Raw genomic sequence first — 22218 nt, 5'->3', positions numbered from 1 at the left:
CTTCTTCATAGTCAGGGGTAGTAGTAGGGGGGAGTGTCTTCTTCATAGTCAGGGGTAGTAGTAGGGGGGAGTGTCTTTGAGTCATAGTCAGGGGTAGTAGTAGGGGGGAGTGTCTTCTTCATAGTCAGGGGTAGTAGTAGGGGGGAGTGTCTTCTTCATAGTCAGGGGTAGTAGTAGGGGGGAGTGTCTTCTTCATAGTCAGGGGTAGTAGTAGGGGGGAGTGTCTTCTTCATAGTCAGGGGTAGTAGTAGGGGGGAGTGTCTTCTTCATAGTCAGGGGTAGTAGTAGGGGGGAGTGTCTTCTTCATAGTCAGGGGTAGTAGTAGGGGGGAGTGTATTTGAGTCATAGTCAGGGGTAGTAGTAGGGGGGAGTGTCTTCTTCATAGTCAGGGGTAGTAGTAGGGGGGAGTGTCTTCTTCATAGTCAGGGGTAGTAGTAGGGGGGAGTGTCTTCTTCATAGTCAGGGGTAGTAGTAGGGGGAGTGTCTTCTTCATAGTCAGGGGTAGTAGTAGGGGGGAGTGTCTTTGAGTCATAGTCAGGGGTAGTAGTAGGGGGGAGTGTCTTCTTCATAGTCAGGGGTAGTAGTAGGGGGGAGTGTCTTTGAGTCATAGTCAGGGGTAGTAGTAGGGGGGAGTGTCTTCTTCATAGTCAGGGGTAGTAGTAGGGGGGAGTGTCTTTAGTGCATAGTCAGGGGTAGTAGTAGGGGGGAGTGTCTTCTTCATAGTCAGGGGTAGTAGTAGGGGGGAGTGTCTTCTTCATAGTCAGGTGTAGTAGTAGGGGGGAGTGTCTTCTTCATAGTCAGGGGTAGTAGTAGGGGGGAGTGTCTTCTTCATAGTCAGGGGTAGTAGTAGGGGGGAGTGTCTTCTTCATAGTCAGGGGTAGTAGTAGGGGGGAGTGTCTTCTTCATAGTCAGGGGTAGTAGTAGGGGGGAGTGTCTTTGAGTCATAGTCAGGGGTAGTAGTAGGGGGGAGTGTCTTCTTCATAGTCAGGGGTAGTAGTAGGGGGGAGTGTCTTCTTCATAGTCAGGGGTAGTAGTAGGGGGGAGTGTCTTCTTCATAGTCAGGGGTAGTAGTAGGGGGAGTGTCTTCTTCATAGTCAGGGGTAGTAGTAGGGGGGAGTGTCTTTGAGTCATAGTCAGGGGTAGTAGTAGGGGGGAGTGTCTTCTTCATAGTCAGGGGTAGTAGTAGGGGGGAGTGTCTTTGAGTCATAGTCAGGGGTAGTAGTAGGGGGGAGTGTCTTCTTCATAGTCAGGGGTAGTAGTAGGGGGGAGTGTCTTCTTCATAGTCAGGGGTAGTAGTAGGGGGGAGTGTCTTCTTCATAGTCAGGGGTAGTAGTAGGGGGGAGTGTCTTTGAGTCATAGTCAGGGGTAGTAGTAGGGGGGAGTGTCTTCTTCATAGTCAGGGGTAGTAGTAGGGGGGAGTGTCTTCTTCATAGTCAGGGGTAGTAGTAGGGGGGAGTGTCTTCTTCATAGTCAGGGGTAGTAGTAGGGGGGAGTGTCTTCTTCATAGTCAGGGGTAGTAGTAGGGGGGAGTGTCTTTGAGTCATAGTCAGGGGTAGTAGTAGGGGGGAGTGTCTTCTTCATAGTCAGGGGTAGTAGTAGGGGGGAGTGTCTTTGAGTCATAGTCAGGGGTAGTAGTAGGGGGGAGTGTCTTTGAGTCATAGTCAGGGGTAGTAGTAGGGGGGAGTGTCTTCTTCATAGTCAGGGGTAGTAGTAGGGGGGAGTGTCTTCTTCATAGTCAGGGGTAGTAGTAGGGGGGAGTGTCTTCTTCATAGTCAGGGGTAGTAGTAGGGGGGAGTGTCTTCTTCATAGTCAGGTGTAGTAGTAGGGAGGAGTGTCTTCTTCATAGTCAGGGGTAGTAGTAGGGGGGAGTGTCTTCTTCATAGTCAGGTGTAGTAGTAGGGAGGAGTGTCTTCTTCATAGTCAGGGGTAGTAGTAGGGGGGAGTGTCTTCTTCATAGTCAGGGGTAGTAGTAGGGGGGAGTGTCTTCTTCATAGTCAGGGGTAGTAGTAGGGGGGAGTGTCTTCTTCATAGTCAGGGGTAGTAGTAGGGGGGAGTGTCTTCTTCATAGTCAGGTGTAGTAGTAGGGGGGAGTGTCTTCTTCATAGTCAGGGGTAGTAGTAGGGGGGAGTGTCTTCTTCATAGTCAGGGGTAGTAGTAGGGGGGAGTGTCTTCTTCATAGTCAGGGGTAGTAGTAGGGGGGAGTGTCTTCTTCATAGTCAGGGGTAGTAGTAGGGGGGAGTGTCTTCTTCATAGTCAGGGGTAGTAGTAGGGGGGAGTGTCTTCTTCATAGTCAGGGGTAGTAGTAGGGGGGTGTGTCTTTGAGTCATAGTCAGGGGTAGTAGTAGGGGGGAGTGTCTTCTTCATAGTCAGGGGTAGTAGTAGGGGGGAGTGTCTTCTTCATAGTCAGGGGTAGTAGTAGGGGGGAGTGTCTTTGGTCATAGTCAGGGGTAGTGAGGGGAGTGTCTTTGAGTTATGTTTAAAAAAAGAAAATCTTAGTTCAGATTCATTGACCCATTAAGACCTGTCGGGGTGGAAACCTCATATGTCAAAAAAAAAAACGTAACTTTTCAGGATTCAAATTCAATAATATCAAAAGAAAACTGATCGCTTTCGCGCCCACCTTTTTGACCTTGCATTGGATCTGTTACTGTTGGTGTGTTTGTATGACGCTTTGTTATATATGATCGAGTAAGGCGTTAATTCAGTTACGAGAAGAAAAATAAAACGCCAAAGACATAGAATATGGAGATAAGAGGTTTCTGCCCAACAACAGCGATATATTATAAGTAAGACGCGTGAAGCGAATGCAGCTCGTAAATTGCAATAACAACAATTAGAATAAATTACGTCCTCTTTCTTTTTTTCTAAGTTTTTTTTTGTAGGTTCTTCCTTTTTTTCTTTTTTTAAGTTCTTTTTTTGAAGTTTCTTTTTTTTCTACTGTGTGTGTGTGTGTGTGTGTGTGCGCGCTTTTCTGTGTGATACAGCTGCGCCCTCTGGTGGCAGGCGGGTGGTGTCACAGTGTGACACACAGACAGACATGTTCTGCTGGTTTACATAGTAAGTGGCTCACTACATTCGCAACAACAACTCAAATGACACCGAGGTGTTTCCAGCTTGAAAGGTATATTAGGAAAAACAACGTATACTGTGGGTTGAAACGGGTCTAAATGGGTGAACAGCAGTGTTGATTTTGTCGACTAAAACGAAGACGGAAAATGTTAGTCGACTACCTTTTTTCCACTGACAAAAACTAAATTGAAACTAAATGAAAACTAAGCTATGATGACTAAAACTAGGACTAAATATATTGCCATTTTCGTCAACAAATAAAAACTAGATTAAAATGCTAGGAAGGGACTAGTGGACAAGAGATCCAGTATAAGTCATTTTACACTTGGTTGCATGCTGAAAATAGCAGATCTACAAGCTCACAACATGTCGCAGTCATTACGACGGCATCAAGGCCCGCCAAAATACATTTTAGTCAACTAAATCAACTGTAGATTTTTAGTCGACTAAAATCGTATGATATTTAGTCGCCTGGCTGAAACTAGACTAACACTAAAACATTCCCGGTGTGACTAAAATGTGACTAAAACTAAATAAAAACTATTCAAGACACTATGACTAAAACTAAAATCAAAATGTGCTGCCAAAACAACACTGGTGAACAGAATTCCTCAGAATCAAGTGTTATGGATCGTTTATGACGAGGCGCAAAGTGCAAAGGAGAGGAAAGGAGAGTAGAGACAGTGTTGGAAAGCATGGACGTGCACACATAGACGTCAAAGGGGGCTTAATTGAGCCCCTGCCCTTTTACCCGTCTGTAAAACCCCATACCACGAACGCAGCATTTACTATGGTGGAAGAAATGCCACTCCATGCCATATTATACCGGAAGGCAGCATTCAGGAGAATTGCTTTTTTTCCCCTCCGAACGTTGAACTAATTTGTTTCTAAATCCATGTCGTATACAATCCATGTCAGTTTCTAAAATCCATGTCGTATACACCGCATCTCCACTAAGCTAAAGAGTGCTGGGTTGCGCCCCGAAAATGGCTGATCTACAAGCTCACAACGTGTCGCGACGCGTTGAGAGCTTGTAGATCAGCCATTTTCGCTATTTTTTTGGTCCAAAAGTGCCCTCTTACGAGATTTCAGCCCTTGCCTCTCTAACACTTTCTGCACGTCCCTGTTGGAAAGTGATGTTGATGTCAACAAATGCATGAAGAGGTCAAACAGGGAGCCATGTGAGGGAAGCTTTATACCTTTTTTTCCTCCGTCTTGCACCATTTATTGGACACTCATGGTTGAAGGGCTTGGCGACGAGGACAGCCGTTTCCAGGGCAGCATGGCATGCAGCTTTACGAGCTAATGGAGAATTCGGAGAGGAGAGACCTTTAATTTTCTGATAGGTGGGTGGATCAAAGATATGATGTGATTAAAGGAGAACCTGCAGGCATAGGTCTGGTCCACGGCAAATAGTTAGGACAAGGGATTCTTTCAGGCGCTCTTGTTTTTTGTATGTGCGTGCGTGCGTGCGTGCGTGCGTGCATGTTGTCATCGACACTGGGCTCACTTACTTCCTGGACTACATCTAGGACAAATAGGACTACATCAAGGAAGCTCTGAGAAGGAAGAGAAGTGGTCACGTGACTGGGCTGCGCCATGACACTTTCATGGAGGCTTTCATGGGAGCCAAACTACCCGGAACTTTGGCAGAATGCACTGGAGTCAATGAGAGCTCAGTGACCAGCTCATGAACATACATTATTTATGAATGACTGAGACCTTTTGTAAAGTAATCACTTCTGTAACAGAAGACATGTAACACATTATTTATTGTCTGCTGTGTTGCTTTTCGATGTGTATGGTATGGTATCTAAAGAGCACAATGTACCATTCTGAACGTACCAAGTATCGCGAGACTTCCCACCGTTTCCTGTCTGGCAGCCAAATCTCGCGATACCTCCGAGCCAGAAACGATACCTGCTGCTGTTTAGATCCTCAGATAAAATGATATACTGTGCACTCTGTGCACATCGAAAAGCAAGTGATTAGAAAACAACCTGTGATATGTCTTCATTTATATTCCTGAACTGATTATATGACAAAGGTCTCAATTGTTCATAAATAATATTTGTTATGAGCTGGTCCAGCCGGCTCCATTCACTGCCATGTATTCATTGAAGGAAGTGAGCCCAGTTGGACACTGAGGAAATCTAAAATATCTAAAACCACATATATTACACACATAAAGACCCCAGGAAGGTGTTTAACATCATGAACATATATATTTTTTTGCAAAAAGGGTTAAGTGTCCAAGGATCTAAATCATGACAGTTTCCTGAAAAACGCACGTTTCTATGTCAGTTGTTCGCAAACATTTTCATGTCAAGGACCCCCAAAAATATATGTAATTGGCCGCCGACCCCCCCAACTGAAAATATGGTCTTCCAGGGACCCCCCCCCCCCCCCCCCTGACAGAAGCAAAGATTTGAGTTAAAAACGTTCTCTCTGAAAGAATGCGCGCCAACATTTTCACTATTTTTTGCTACGAGCTTGTAGATCTGCTATTTTTCAATAGCTAAAGTATAACATAATGCTTTAAAAACACCAAGAGGGGGTTCCCGCCCAGAACGGTAAGTAAGTATAAGTATAAGTAAGTATAAGTAAAACAATTGAGCAGTGTTTTCCACTGCATATGGACTGGAACCTGAGCAGATCACCTCGGCCTGGCCCTGTTGAATCATGTTCGGTGGTCTAATCAGCTAAACCATACCTCCCACACTCATTCTCAACGGCCACTTATTTCCAATAGTTACTTCCCTATGCGTGTGTGTGTGTCTGTCTGACACGGTTGCATGCCTTCACGCATGCATGCATGCATGCACGTGCGCGCGCACAAACGCACACATACATACATACACGCGACACACAACTGTGAATGCACTTATAGAAATACACGCAGGTACACCAATATAATGTAAAGACACTCACACTCACCCACTAACACTTATACAAACACACACATGCACAATTGCACATACAAACACATGTGCACACACGTGCGCACATGTGTACATGCATGTGTGTGCTTGCGTGTGCTTGAACACACACACACAAACACAGACACACACACACGCTTGGACACACACATGTGGTGCTGCTGGCCCTTATAAGAAGACAAAATGAGAGCACTGCCTCAGGGCCTAGCTCGGCCAGTCCGACCAAAAGGGATGAGGTCATGCGATGGAACCTCATTTTCCTTCAAATTGCACCTCTTGATCAGCGCGGCCGTGTTTCCTGCTACAATTACACTGACCCCAACAAGTCCTCATTAGCAGCAAGTAGTGTGTGGAGGGAGGGGGAGGGGGTGAAAGTCAAGCTCAAAACTAAAGACCACTTAAGTTTGTTGGAACGCAGGATGTTTAGTTCAGAGATTTAAGACATCTCTCTCTCTCTCTCCATCTCTCTATCATGTCTCGAGGCGTCTCTTTCACCTTTTTGATTAGAGGACAGTGGTTCTTCTATATCTACAGCATGTGTGGAGAAAAGCCTGCCCGATGTGGTGGGGGGTATGATGATGATGACACCATGTCCCTCACTGGAGGCGCATTCCACCTTTAGATGGAGAAAGACATTACATGCAAAAACGCTAGTTTATTTTTATTTTTGTATTGATTGATTGAATACTGTATTAATAGTTTGCAGGAAACAAGCACAGGAAAGTACAGTTCATTACAAGGTCTGCGACGAGGATCTAAAACCCATGAAAGCCTATATATGGCTTGTTTCCATTGGGGTCCTTCATATTACATACAGTTCTCTCGAAAAACTACTTACCATATATTCTATTCACCACTCATTCAACATGGCGTCCCTATATTTTGGGCATGTCATTATATAGGTGAATATTTTCCAAAACGTTCCAACCCTTTTCCAAGATTTCCAAACTTTTTCCCAAAACGGCAAAAGATTGCTGATCTATAAGCTCAACAGCGTTGTGCAGCTTGTGGATTCAGCAACATTTACAATGTGTCACCGTTGTCGTATGACAAAATATAAAATAGAGTAGTTCACCCAAAAAAATGACTTATTTTCTTTCAAATTATCTGTTTTTGTCACATTCCTGAGCCAATAATTTGATGACCGGGTCATCGGTCAATATAGGACAGTGGTTCTCAAAGTGGGGTCCGGGGACCCCCAGGGGTCCTTGAGGGAGTTCCAGGGGGTCCCCAGCTAAATGATAGTTTGGAACCAAATAGACCCTTATGGGTCTGTAACTCTGAGAGTGTACACACGGAACCAAATGGACCTTTATGGGACCATTTGGTTCCGTTTGTACACTCTCAGAGTTAAATTAACATTGATTTTACAATATAAATTGGGGTTCCAGAGATATAAAATGCCATTAAAACACCTTGCTTGCCCGGACCTATTTAATCCATTACTAAAATGTGCCCATCATTTATAGCGCCCGGACCACTTTTACCGGCGCACTGGAAGTTGTTGTGAATGTCTGTGTAGCAGCTAACAATAGCCACACCACTCTAGAGTCGATCGACAACAACGGGAGGTAAGAATAAATCTATCGCGACTAGCGACTGGACCGCAGAAGGCCGTCAAACACAGGATCTTTTTTCAGAATTAGATGATTTAGATCGGGAGTTATGAACGTTTTAAGATTTTCGTTTTCGTCAGCTAAACAGGCAGGGAACATTTTCGATGACGTGTCACTCTTGCGCGTCATCGAGGATTGGGCAACAAGCACTCCTAGGCTGTGGAGCGATGCAATCGGTTTTGATATCATTAATCTCCGTCCTATTTATCAATCTCCGCCTTGGGCACTTGACCATGAACTTGACGGAGATCTCCGCCCTGGGCCTCCATGGTGTTAAATGGGGTCAAACTGGGGGTCATTCAAATTAAACGGGTTGAGAATTACTGCTAGGTCCATAAAAATCTTCTCTAATGGGGGGGTCCCTGGCATATCTTTTCAAATGGGGGTCCGCGGGCTAATTAGTGTCAATTTGGGGGTCCTTGACATGAAAAGGTTTGTGAACCAATGCTATAGGACATTCAACGGAGACACCATTGTCTCTCCGCTGGTCATCAAATTATTACTTGATTCAGGAAAACAACTTTTTTTTTTAGCACAGACCTGATTCATGGCTAAAGCACGGAGGCCCTCTCGGAACGAGAGCTGTAAACCATCATGTTTCATTTTTTTCCGCTGCTCCGGGCCAAGCAGCTCCCACTTGAGTCAGTGTGATATACGAGTGTCTGTGAACCTCAGACGCACGTACATTTACACCCAACTAATTGGTGGTGTAATAGTCAGGGGCTTTATAGTGCAACACGTACTATAGCCTCCTGCTGTTTGGGACGAGAGGAAGAGAGAAGAAACACCTTTTGAGGGATTTCTATTTCTATTAAAGGGGCATTCCACTCATTTTCAACATTTTACTATGTCATTAATATACCTTAGAGCTGTTGTGTGGAAATAATAAAAAACATCCCCCCATTCTGTGTTTCCTAGAACTGTAAGTATGAAAAAAATCATTAACATGGTGAAACACATCTTGATGACATCATCAAGATGTGTTTCACCATGTTAATGATTTTTTTCCAGATCTCCAGTTCTAGGAAACACAGAATGGGGGGACCTTTTTATTATTTCCACACAACAGCTCTAAGGTATATTAATGACATAGTAAAATGTTGAAAATGAGTGGAATGCCCCTTTAAGCCCTTATTTTATTATCAGGGTGCAAGTGAAAAAGCGACAACGTTTCGATGAGTTGCTCCAGTGCCTCCTTTTCTCCTGTAACCCGTCCTGCCTCTGAGATGCACCAGACTGGCCTGCCACATAGGCTAGACTAGGAGAGATGCACCAGACTGGCCTGCCACATAGGCTAGACTAGGAGAGATGCACCAGACTGGCCTGCCACATAGGCTAGACTAGGAGAGATGCACCAGACTGGCCTGCCACATAGGCTAGACTAGGAGAGATGCACCAGACTGGCCTGCCACATAGGCTAGACTAGGAGAGATGCACCAGACTGGCCTGCCACATAGGCTAGACTAGGAGAGATGCACCAGACTGGCCTGCCACATAGGCTAGACTAGGAGAGATGCACCAGACTGGCCTGCCACATAGGCTAGACTAGGCGCGGTTGGAACTCCCTTCTGCTCTCTGTAACATAGTACTTTTTTTAGTTAGAGATCTAAAATGACAAGATGCTTTCCCGGTCTTAATGGGTTAAGTTAATGTAGGTTTCTGTACACACTACACAGCATTGAGAGTCTAATACTCAAGCCTATTTATACGCTGTACTAGTAGAACGATGGCGTCGCTTGCTGATGATAGCTCATTTTAAAAGGTGTGGCACGTTGTTAGCTTGACAAGTGTAAATTACGTTTTACGGTATGCACACACAGCCCATTCTACTGTAAGTCTTGTACGGAACAGTTGAGCCAATGATCAGATCTACAAGCTCATGGCGTGTCACTTAGTGCCACGCTATGAACTTGTAGGCTAGATCTGCTAGTCTTTTTTCAAATCCATATTTTCAACTCAAATCTTTGCTTCTGGGGGTCCTTGGAACAACATATTTTGAAATATAAAACAAATTACATTGACATACAATGGCATACAATTTTGAGAGTCCTTGGACATGAAAAGGTTTGAGGCCATGCTGTTTTATAGGCCCCATTCCTTTTGTTTAGGCTGTTTGAGATACCATTGAGACTTCTATTAGGATTTAGAAGACTTGTAGAATTGGCTTGTTCAGGTCTTTAATGTGTTAATAGTGCATTAATGTTGGTCATCGACGTGGGGGGGGGGGGCTGGATCAATGTCAATACTTCACTGTCTCCATTGTCATTTTCCCCAGACACCGTGGACACTCCATCAAGCAAACTCAAAGTACTGCTGCAACCATGGTTGTACATTCTTTGATTTTGCAATAAAAAAGGTTTACGAGCTGTTTTATCAATTGAAACCATTCTGTGTGTGTGTGCGCGTGCGTGTGCGTGTCAGCATATTAAATTATTATCGTCCCAAATGGAGTTATGTTGGGCCTTATCTGAAGACGTAAAAATCCTCACACTCTCAACGCTGCAATCTACAGTATAACTAACTAGAAAGGGGCCCTCCGCGGAGGGGGTGCATACATTGGTTAGACATACTAATGGTCCGACAGGCATTAAAGGAGTATTCAGTGATTTGGAAAACCACCCAGGGGCTCACTGGGGACAGGGAGGAACTCCTTATATGGTCGGCACACTCTATAGTAGGGAGGATTATCAAAAGAAAAAGAAAAAATAAGTGATATTTGAATGAAGTGAAATCACTGACTATACCTTTAAGTCTGACAACTAACCTGTGGCTTTGGGTAGGCTCATGTCGTATACTGTCGGACTAATATACCTGTCGGTCTGTTAGTACGCCGGACCAAACACATGCACTCCCGCGGGAGTATGTTATTATTATATGTACGCATGTTAGCGTACTGCTGAAGTTTAAAGCGAGTTACACTGTTCTGGATGTCATCTTGGATGGGATTAAAAACGGAGTAGTTCTGTAATCAAAACCAGCTGTGTTTGGAGGACGACGCAGCAATGGGAATCAAACGGGTGAATTTAATCAAGATTCATTTATATGCATGTGAGCCTCTACACATCATCACGCAGCACGTTTTCGTTCAAAGGAAGTAATTAAAATGTTCTCTTTATGACACACACACACACACACACACACACACACACACACACACACACACACACACACACACACACACACACACACACACACACACACACACACACACACACACACACACACACACACACACACACACACACACACACACACACACACACACACACACACACACACACACACACACACACACACACACACACAATGTTTGTGATAGACAAAGCTCTATTGTGCCAGACTAATAAGATGAATATGAAGCTGTGTGTTTTTCCAAAGGGCAGCTCAATCTGACACTGGCAGGCCCAACATGTTCTCATTGGCAAAGCCCTCTAATCTCTGCATCTTCATATCATATCATGTCATTCACTACTTGGCCTCTAGCTCGTCTGCACTGACGACTGTAGCTTTCAGGCATTCTATAAAGCCAGATTCATACCTAGTTGCACTCCAGTGGCGCACGTTATACATTTTGATTTTTGATGCCGATAAGTTTGTACTTTTACTCAAGTACATTTTCAATTCTGTACTTTTACTTGTAACAAAGTACTTTTAAATTGCAGTATTGGTACTTTTACTTAAGTAAAACAATTGAGTACTTTTTCCACCACTGCAGGCATCACTCACATTGACAGTGAAATGTGCAGGCTGCAGCCAGTGGTGTAAAGTAACTAAGTACATTTACTCAAGTACTGTACTACGTACTATTTTGAGACATTTCGTTTTTACTTCACTGATATATTTCCAATTTTCAGCACTCCACGAGTCCACGACATTTCAGAGGCAAATATTATATTTTATTATAAAATATATACCGTTAGTTAGTTTGTAAAGTTTGACCGGCACAAAGCATTCATTAACCACTTAAGCCATATTTAAACTTTGGCTATTTGAAAATAGCCGATCCATATTGCCCAAGTTGAGCTTCTAGATCTGCTATTTTCAAAGGATTTTTAATATATTTTAGGCATATGATAACTTTGTTCTTTTACTTTACGAACTTAAAATACATTTTGATGTACCTTTGTGCTTTTACACAAGTACATTTTGATTAGCGGGCCTTTACTTGTAACAGATTTCTTCTACATACTAGCAGTATTGGTACTGTTACTTATAAGTAAGACACATTGAGTTCACTTTTTCCACAACCATAAGTCGTATATGCCATGCTGTATAATAAGCACGTACGTTAGCCTACATGCTCTTAGACACGTTCAGCAGTCATGAAGACAAGGATGCGTGGTGGACCAGTGTTGTTTTTGTCGACTAAAACTAAGACGAAAGATGTTTGTCGACTACCTTTTTTCACTGACGAAAACTAAATGGAAACTAAATGAAAACTAAGCTATGACTAAAACTAAGACTAAATAGCCTATATTTGACAATTTCGTCAACAAATAAAAACTAGACTAAAATGTTAGGAAGGGACTAGTGGACAAGAGATCCAGTATAAGTCATTTTACACTCGGTTGCATGCTGAAAATAGATCTACAAGCTCACGTCGCAGCTTGTAGATCTGCTATTTCCAGCAAGTGTAAAATCAGTCATTATGAAGGCATCAAGGTTTTAGTCGACTAAAATCTTATGATATTTAGTCAACTAAAAATAGACTAACACTAAAACATTCCGGGTGACTAAAATGTGACTAAAACTAAGTGAAAACTATTAAAGAGAATATGACTAAAACTAAAATAGAAATGTGCTGCCAAAAACACTGGCATGGACACACTTTTCATTCCATAATAGCAAAGAATTGTTCATATTATAATTATATAGACTTTCTTTTGTCAGATCACGTGATAGTGGGATTGAATTTGAGTTGAACATATATAGTAGTCTGCAATGTACAACCACACCTCGAAAAGCCTCAATCTTACGACGGCTGCTATTTACCTTGTATTTAATGATTTAATCATCACATTTTATAATGAATTTTGAATATGTATTTTTAGTGATTCCAACTGTCAACTGATTGTTTTTAATTCATATTTTAAAAAAAGCATAATTCTTTAATGGTGTAAAAACGAGAACTTATTTTTTTTCAAAAGGATTCCATTAAAAGGGTCCAGTAATTAGAGAGGGTTTTTTTGTTTATGAAGTAGTAAAAATAACAGATCAGACGTGTTTTCTGGGTCTCGAGCTAAACATTTTGGAAACACCGCTCCATAGGCCTTGTTGCCTCTAATCCGTGTGCCAGCCTGTGTGTGTGTGTGTGTGTGTGTGTGTGTGTGTGTGTGTGCGTGCTGCCTGCGAGACCCGGAACTGTCACCGCAATGTTTTCTCTGCACCAGCATCGCCCCCACCATGACAAGAGAATGTACATTTTTGTCCCGACGTAATTAAAGCACAGTTCATGATGCTGATATTGTGAGTGTGGGTTTTCCTGCCAACGCCGAAGGGCCTAAGGGCTTGTTGCACTACATCGTACACTATCCCTGACAGAGCCTAAGGGCTTGTTGCTTGCACTACATCGTACACTATGCCCTTGCACATGGAGCGGGCACAAGCTGTATACTCCACTGGAGCGTATCCAAAAGGGCTCCTCGTCATTAGCTTTGCCACTCGGCGGCCAATTGCTGGAGCAGGGGGAACAAAAGGCCCCGTCCACCCCTGCATGCTCTGATTGCTCCGAGTGAGAGAAAGAAGAGAGAGGCGAGGCAAAAGTCTGTGTGTGTGTGCCCGGCCCGGGACAGGGGGGGCCTCCTGCTTGGCATGGCATGGCAGAGCGGCACAGGGTGTTCGGGACACAGAGGTAATTGGGGTCTCTTATCAACCATGCATAGGCTCTCTGGGAGTTGTTTTTTAGTTTTTTCCATCGGATTCCGTTTTCTCCGCGTTTGTCTGTTATTTTATTTTTTTATATAGTGGTCGGTTTCATTGAGCAAAAAAAGATAACAGAAAAGCTACACAAACATACGCTTAAAATGACATCATCTCTCTCCATCAATCTCCCCCCGCCCCTTTCTGTTGCATATATACAGTACGTGTATACACACACACACACAAATGCAAAAAAAGAAAGGGGGGTATTTCTTGGTGAAGGGAGTCTGCCAGCTTGTGTGGACTGGCAGGTGTTTTTCATCCATTAGATCAGGGGTTCTCAACCCGTGGGTCGCGACCACTCGGGGGGGTCGCCAAATTATTTTAGGGGGTCCCCAAAAAAAGAAAAAAAAAAAGATTAAAAAAAATTCAAAAATAGCAGACCTACAAGCTCATAGCGCGCCACCGAGTGGCGCGCTATGAGCTTGTAGATCTGCTATTTTTAAATAGCTAAATTATAACAATGCTTAAAACACCAAAAGGGGTTCCCGCCCAAAATGGTTTAAGGTTATTGTAGCAGTCAATTTATATTGGGGGTCGGGAGGGGGCGGGGTGGGGGTCCCGAGACGTTGCCAAAGCATTTTCGGGGGTCCCCGGCCAAAAAGGTTGAGAACCCCTGCATTAGATAAACCCACCGTTTCCAATAAAAGTGACAGGAGAGAAAAGACAGTCCAGGAGGAGAATAGAAGGGGATCCTTTGTCCCATGATCCCGACTTGGAAGTAATGACAACCAATGAAATGCTTGGATCCTTCTTCTTGATCCTCTCTCACCCCCCCTCTCCTTTCTCACCGCACCCCCCTCTCTCTCTCTCTCTCTCTCTCTCTGTGTCTCTCTCTCTCTCTCTCTATCTTGCAATATTGTGATCCTCCTCCATGTGCCTCTAGACCCTCAGGATATTTGGATATCGCACAGAGTCAAAGCCCCGTCAATCAGATAAGCAGTGACCTCGCAGACCCCGCAGATAAGACGACGTTACACGGCAAGAGGAAATGGCAGACAGCGCGTGTGTGTGTTTGACTGTTTGTGCGCATGTGTGCGTGTGTGTGTGTGTGTGTGTGTGGGGGGGGGGGGGGGGGGGGAACACAAGGCCCCGACTATGATGGCTCAGTGAAGCAAGGCTGATCACAACGGCTGCAAGGCTGCCAAGAATTAAGAACATTGCTGCTCACACCCACCGCCGTCGCCATTTATGGAGGCAGTGGTTCTCAAAGTTTTTCATGTCAAGGAGGACGCCCGAATTCAGCTTTGTAGATCTGATGTTTTTGAATAGCCCAAACAAGTGGTTTAAATTATTGTGACGCTACAGTACAACTACTTGACCTCACTTTGAGAACGAATGCCATCTATAGACAACAATGGAAATGGACTGAATGTGGGATATAAGAATGCAATACGTGTAAAAAGCTCACCTTCCCGTCAATGGCACGGTAGCATCACGGATGCCATTTCAGCCAAAAGGTCACCGCCGACATAATGGACCCATGGATGAGCTGGATGTGGAAACTGGAAACATTTTCAGAAAAGGGGAAAGTCACAATTGGGTTCATTTGTTGTGTGTTACCGACTAGGCACAGTATAATAACGGCTATTTACAGTATAGTCCATATAAATACAAATGAAGCACTATTCAGCCTGATGTTTTGTTTGGCCTCACTGTATGCTCATTCAAATGTTTTATCACATCATTCAAAACAACATAACATGATCGCTTTAGTGGATCAGTCATCATAATTGTCATAGACAGACACAAACAACAGGATCCATGCCCTGCATGTATTCATTTAGGCTGCTTAATTTGCGTGACGAAAATGGCCGATCTGCAAGCTCGCAATGCATTGTGAGTGAGCTTGCAGATCGGCCATTTTATGCGTGCGGCACACTGCCATATGGCAAAGCATAAATCAGGCCATTGCATTCCATTACACTGGCACATGACAAAGGGAAGAATCCAGCGCAACCCTTTGTTTAGGACAGCAGTTTGTGGGTGGTCTGCAGGTTTGGAAGCCCTCTGGGCAGGATCAAGGTGATCTCCATTTGGAACACCAATAGGGCAACTTGTTCAAACAGATAAAGCCTTATTCACTCATAGTTCACACTGTGAATTCACACAAGAAGCAGGATTTTCCACATTATACTTTTTTTGAGTGGTGCAACCACTCCCTTACGGAGCTGTGTGGGTGGCTGGGTGTGTCCGAGCACGAAAACAGCATGGTTGTTTTTCATCACCTGTGCATTACCTAACACACACACACACACACAAATTAACTGTATATATGATGATTTCGGGTGTGCCAGTACAGTACAGTGACAGTACAGTAGAGGGACCCCCACACGGTAACTGCCATTTCTCAACCGTTTCGGACGCGGGGCGGCACGCCGGAACCGGACCGCCCCCCTGGGTGTGTTCCTGTGGGCCCCCACACTTTTGTTTTTACAGAGACTTAGCTCTTGCCCTAATTGAATAACGCATAGAATAATTCACTGGAGTAGAACTTTGCTCAGGCCCTGCATTTGACGAGGACAAGTCACAATGTGTTCATTCCAAATTAAGATGTATTTGGCCGTCTGTAAATACTTTTTTGCCAGGGACCCCCATACAAGATTTGTGTTAAAATATTTCAACAATATAAGAAATGCAGATGTTTTGAAAATGGCAGATCTACAAGCTCATGACACATTACATCGCTACATGTAATGAGCTTGTAGATCGGATATTGTCAAATAGCTGATGTAAACAGACTTAAAGTAGTTCAACTGATTGTGATGCTATATTAACTCATTTTGCTGGGGACCCCCTCAAGGACCCCTAGAAGTCCCGAACCCCACTGGTCTACTAGGGTTTGGATCAGTGACATTCTGGTCTTTTTAGCTCACCTCAGTGGACAGATATTGACTAGTGGCTACCCAGAAAAGGGAGCCCTTTTGGGCTATATATATATTTTTTAATTTTACTTCAACCTTAGCGTAAACTAACAAACCCAGTGATGGCCAATCATTTTGCTAACTGACTACTTGAATAAAGAATTCAAAATGTTAAAGACATATCTAGGCCAGCTACCAAAGGTTACAGCACTGGAGCGAAGTGAAATGAATGCTTGCACTGCCCTCTATCGCCCAAACACTAGTATAACAAGTGCAGTGGTGTTAAATAAACCATAAACCCAACCTCATTGACCATATGCAGACCACATCCATCTTGCCAGCAAGGCACTAACTAGGCGCAACTTCCCATTGACAGACCATTCATCCAAACAGAGAAGTCCTATCTAATTGTATTAAACAACGTCAAACTCACCAACATTGCAGCTGTACGAAAAGCTTGAATAATCCTCTGCAAAGTGTTTGCTTCATAAAAATCCACTGTAGACATGTTGTGAGTTACTTCCTGTCAAGAAATTCCTTGCAGGTGATTTTTTCCCTAAGTGTTGGAGTTTGGAAGTGCTCGTTGAAGATCACTCAACGGCCCCGTTTTGAATTTGCACATAATGCCGAGGCAGCAGGAGGTTGCTTTACTCATAAGGAGCGCTTCCAAACTCTGACACTTCGGGGAAAGAAATAACCTGTACGAAATTTCTTGACAGTAAGTAGCTCATAACATGTCTACGGTGGATTTTGCTTGTACACTGTTGATTTAGTCATCTTGAACTATCAAGATGTTTGTAGCTTCAGTGGACTGAACCGCTTGTATTATCCACAGTGCCCGTCAGTGTGTGATCGTTTGGTGACAAAGTGCCCGCTTGCTGTGACTTTGTATGAAGTGGTATGAAGCTCAAGGTGGCCTTTCCTATGGAGGAATATCTAAAAATAAATAAATAATTGAATAAATAAATACATGCAAAAATAAATAAATAAATATGCAAAGAAATATATAAATCAATAATTAAATGTATTCAAGTGACTATTTATTTAATTTATCTACACATTTAAATGGAGTTGACCTGTTCATGTTCTATATGTTGATCTGACCTCTGACCTCATCAAACCCTGTACACTCGAGACACGCTCCATATATGGCCAGTACAGAATTCATTCCATATGTTGATCTGACCCCCATGCCAAAGCGCCAGCCGCCCAGCAGTCTGCCGTCACCCAGGCGGATGCGTGCAAGGAGGTCTTACTGGTACTTTACTTGAGTATTTTCCAATACCATTACTTTTACAAATCCCAAAATTGTAGCCTACTTTTACTCCATTAAATTTATTTGAAAACTTTAGTTACCAATTAATTTGTAGATTTTGATTATTATTACAAAACTTACATACAATAGCCCTATAGATTACGGGCATTTAAAAATAGCCGATCTACAAGCTCACATGGGCCACGATGCGACACATTGTGAGCTTGGGGAGATCTGCTATTTTCAAAAGATTTTTATACATTTAGGACACTTTGGGTACTTTAAGTACATTTTGATGCCAATAACTTAATTAAAAAAATATATTATATATATATATACATATATATATATATATATATATATATATTCAAAACAAACTAAAACTAAACTAAACAAAATACATACATACATGGATGCACCTGGGACGTATCCTCAGTGATGTATCCCAAGGTCATCGGGGTTTCGGGTCTCGCAACATCATACCCCTCACTCAGGTGACCCAGCCAGGGTGATCAAGTCCCGACTTACGTCCCAGTGGCTACCCTCGATCAGTCCCATTAGGGAAAAACCAGGGCCATACAATCCGTTCCTCCTGAACTACTCTGCCGGGACTGGGAGGTACCATTCTGGTGCGTGGAAGGACTAGGCTCTGTGGGTTGACTCCTGTCCGGGCCCCTCCTACGTCTCACCAGGTCCACTCCTGCTCTCACCAGGTCAGGCCCTGTGCGTTGCACCAGACTCCCAGCACCAGGCACTTTATTCAGGAATGGTGGATTCTCGAGCCGCAACAGTTCCGCAGGCTCCACCTTGCCCTTGGTGGTGCCGCAGGCTCCGCTTGAGGCTTGAATGGCCCTCCTAAAGGCCTCACCGTGGGTTTGTTGGGCTTCTTCCTCACGGAAGACACAGGCTGGGGCGCCAACCCATACTGCTCCCGGGTGCCGTCTAATTTCCGGCTGCCACCCGTCTCTCCGGTGGTCACCAGACTATTCCTGGTTGTCACGTAGTCTATTCCTATGAGTCACTATAAATAGAATAACTAAACAAAATACATACATACATGGATGCACCTGGGACGTATCCTCAGTGATGTATCCCAAGGTCATCGGGGTTTCGGGTCTCGCAACATCATACCCCTCACTCAGGTGACTCAGCCGGGGTGATCAAGTCCCGACTTACGTCCCAGTGGCTACCCTCGATCAGTCCCATTAGGGAAAAACCAGGGCCATACAATCCGTTCCTCCTGAACTACTCTGCCGGGACTGGGAGGTACCATTCTGGTGCGTGGAAGGACTAGGCTCTGTGGGTTGACTCCTGTCCGGGCCCCTCCTACGTCTCACCAGGTCCACTCCTGCTCTCACCAGGTCAGGCCCTGTGCGTTGCACCAGACTCCCAGCACCAGGCACTTTATTCAGGAATGGTGGATTCTCAAGCCGCAACAGTTCCGCAGGCTCCACCTTGCCCTTGGTGGTGCCGCAGGCTCCGCTTGAGGCTTGAATGGCCCTCCTAAAGGCCTCACCGTGGGTTTGTTGGGCTTCTTCCTCACGGAAGACACAGGCTGGGGCGCCAACCCATACTGCTCCCGATTTTACATGAAATGTAAAATCCAAAACTATATGCTGGTGGCTGGATGGGATTTTTTGGTGTTTGATTGCTCTGGGTTAGACTGCTAATGGCTGAATAGGAAAGACACACCCTCATTAGGAAAGAAACGCCCCCTCATTAACATACGGTTCATGAAATACACCCTTGGGAAAAGCAGCTTGAAATACACATTTAAATGTGTATTTAAATGCATATTTAAATGTGCATTTAAATGCGTATTTAAATGCATATTTAAATAAAACTGAACCCCAAAAAACATTCAGTAGATTTTCTGTGGTTTTCTGGCTCAAACAAGTGCTCTGTTTTTCCTGCTGACTATGATGTCACAGCCTGCAAATCCCATATGACAATGGGATTTGCCAGCAGATGTCACTGTTTTCATTGCAGCTCAAAAGGCTTCACAGACAAAATAAATCTCAGACCACAGGAAATCCACTGAATGTTCAAAGTTCAGGTTTTTTAAGGTCATAAAACCTAAAAATAAAACCCCCGTTGGCCCGATCCATGCCAAACTTTGCACACACACTCCCTGGATGCCAACGACGAACCTCTGCCCCAAATATTCTTCAACGGCCTGTTGTAGCGCCACCATGAGGCCGATTTAGGCAAAACACATTTCTGTAGATTACTCGTGCACATTTTATCCATACATCACACAATTCGGTATACACTATCTCCATAGTCATGTGATCAACACGGATCTGCACCATTTCCCATCTTCCATCCTGATTGACTAAGATTGGCTTCCAAAGCTCACATGATTGGTCCGTTTCGAACAAAATGCCACAAATCACAAACACAGTGTGCAATTTCCGTGAAATTATACACGCACATTTCCACTAGGCTGATGATGACATGCCATTTTTTTCAAAATCAGCCTCGTGGTGGCGCTATAACAGGCCAATTCCTGTTTTTAGCTATAACTGCATCGATCTGTATACAACTTATGTATGCGCACTCCCTAGAGGCCAAGGGAAAACATTTTCCCTGCATCCCTCCACATCTGCCGGTTATAGCGCCACCATGAGGCTGATTACTGCAATACACATTGCTTATGTTAGTCGCACAGATTTCATCCAAATCTCACGCAAATCGGTACACATGATCTCTGTAGGCATGTGATCAAGACGAGTCTGTTGGATTTCTCAGATTCTATACTGATTGGCTAGCATTGCCTTCCAAAGTTTTCAGGAGTGGCCCGTTTCGTTCAAAATGCTGCACATGTCCTGCTCATCCAGAATTCTATCCTCAGAGATGCTATGAGTGATCTGGCTCTGCATTTCCTCAACAAAATGAAGAAAATTGTTGCAAAAAACAAACAAAAAAACATGTTTATATTACTCCTAAACATTTTGCCAAACATCTCACACAGTCCTATCCTCCTGGTGGAGACCTGTGCCCAGAAGGGCACTTTTTCTAGTTTGTATTGTTTTCCCCGTATTTTATAATTTCTGAATGTTTTAACCAGCTGCTGAACCAGAAAAAAAACGGTCGCAATGACTAAACAATCAGGAAGCAGACAGGCAAATCGACCAATGACAAAGCTTCTAGGAAAATCTTTGAATGCAGATTGTGGTCCCTAGATGTGTCACAGAGACAAAACAAATTGAGAGCGTTCTACCCATTGCTGGCTGTCTGAATACCAAAAAAATAAAAGGTCATTAAAATCTTGACATATTATTGCTTATAGCAGCTTTAATACACGTACACAATTGAAAAACACTCCTTGGGCTAAATTCGGCAATAGCCACTTTCCCAAATGTCATACACATTTGTGATGACCTCATCACATTTGTGATGACCTCATCACATTTGTGATGCCGTTTTTAGCCCAAGGAGTCACCCTTATTTCTACCTACCTCCTGCAGTTAAGGCGACATTTACGGATTTACGGATCATGGCGTACCACTGAGTAATAAAAGTAGGCCTACAACACAAACAGTGATGGACAGTAAGTAGCCTACTGTAGTCTGTATTTATTGCAAGTACAATTTTGAGGTAGACATATTTGTACTTGCATTTCCAATTTACAATACTTTTAGACCTATACTACATCTCGGATCCAAATAGTACTTTTACTATATATATATATATATATATATATATATATATATATATATATATATATATATATATATATATATATGAAAACTTTAGTTTCTACTAGTTACTTGGTAGATTTTAATTAGGCCATTATAGCCGGGGAGCCACAGGCCCAAAATTGGACAGGACCTGTGATGCCGTACTTTTTATTTGTGTTTTTTCAATGAATTTGGTCATTAAGGTCCACAGAATGAGAGGCCTGCTCTGCCGGAAACATCGCAAAATAAAAGATACCGTAGACAACCAATTTGGGAAATACATTTCCCAAATTTCATCATGCTTTAAGTAGCATGTGACAATTGTGACATGTCAAACTAGGGGGTTTTCATGATTCTGAATCCATTCCAAGCATTAGTTTTGCATGAAAAACACTCCTTGGCCTAAATTCGGCCATAGCCACTTGCCAAAATGTGCTGACCTCATCACTTTTGTGCTGACCTCATCACATTTGTGATGACGGCTAATGCCGTTTTTAGGCCAAGGAGTGTTTTTGATGCAAAACAAATGCTTGAAATGGATTCAGAATCATGAAAACCTAGTTTGACATGTCACAATTGTCACATGCTATTTAAAGCATGATGGATGATTTGGGAAATGTTGCCTATATTAGTTGTCTATGGTATACAGAAATGGCCATAACTTTTTTTCGCAATGTTTTCGGCAGAGCAGGCCTCTATTTACTGGACCTTAATGACCAAGTGAATAGAGAAAACACAAATATAAAGTACGGCATGACATCACAGGTTAATCCTTAAAGGACCACTTCACCACTTTTCAACCTATCTTTATATACTAGGTCCTCACTAATAATCATGATAAAATGGCACCATTTTTTTCTACTCTGTCCGTGT

The 22218-nt window shown here is 43.5% G+C and overlaps 1 long non-coding RNA gene across 1 annotated transcript in view; it reads right to left on the bottom strand.

Moving 5' to 3' along the window:
- The window catches only part of LOC306928805, a 40092-nt gene that overhangs the window by 15733 nt on the left and 2141 nt on the right, over window positions 1-22218 (bottom strand). The window contains exons 2-3 of the long non-coding RNA XR_013790726.1: window positions 14955-15048; window positions 4269-4371 (exon numbers count right to left, since the gene is read on the bottom strand). This is a non-coding gene — a long non-coding RNA (uncharacterized lncRNA). The remainder of the gene's footprint in view (window positions 1-4268; window positions 4372-14954; window positions 15049-22218) is intronic.

The sequence above is a fragment of the Electrona antarctica genome (assembly GCF_951216825.1).
Source record: "Electrona antarctica genome assembly, chromosome: 1".
Lineage (NCBI taxonomy): Eukaryota > Metazoa > Chordata > Actinopteri > Myctophiformes > Myctophidae > Electrona > Electrona antarctica.
Note: the sequence above shows the minus strand (reverse complement) of the source record. Positions and strands in the feature narration are given on the sequence as shown.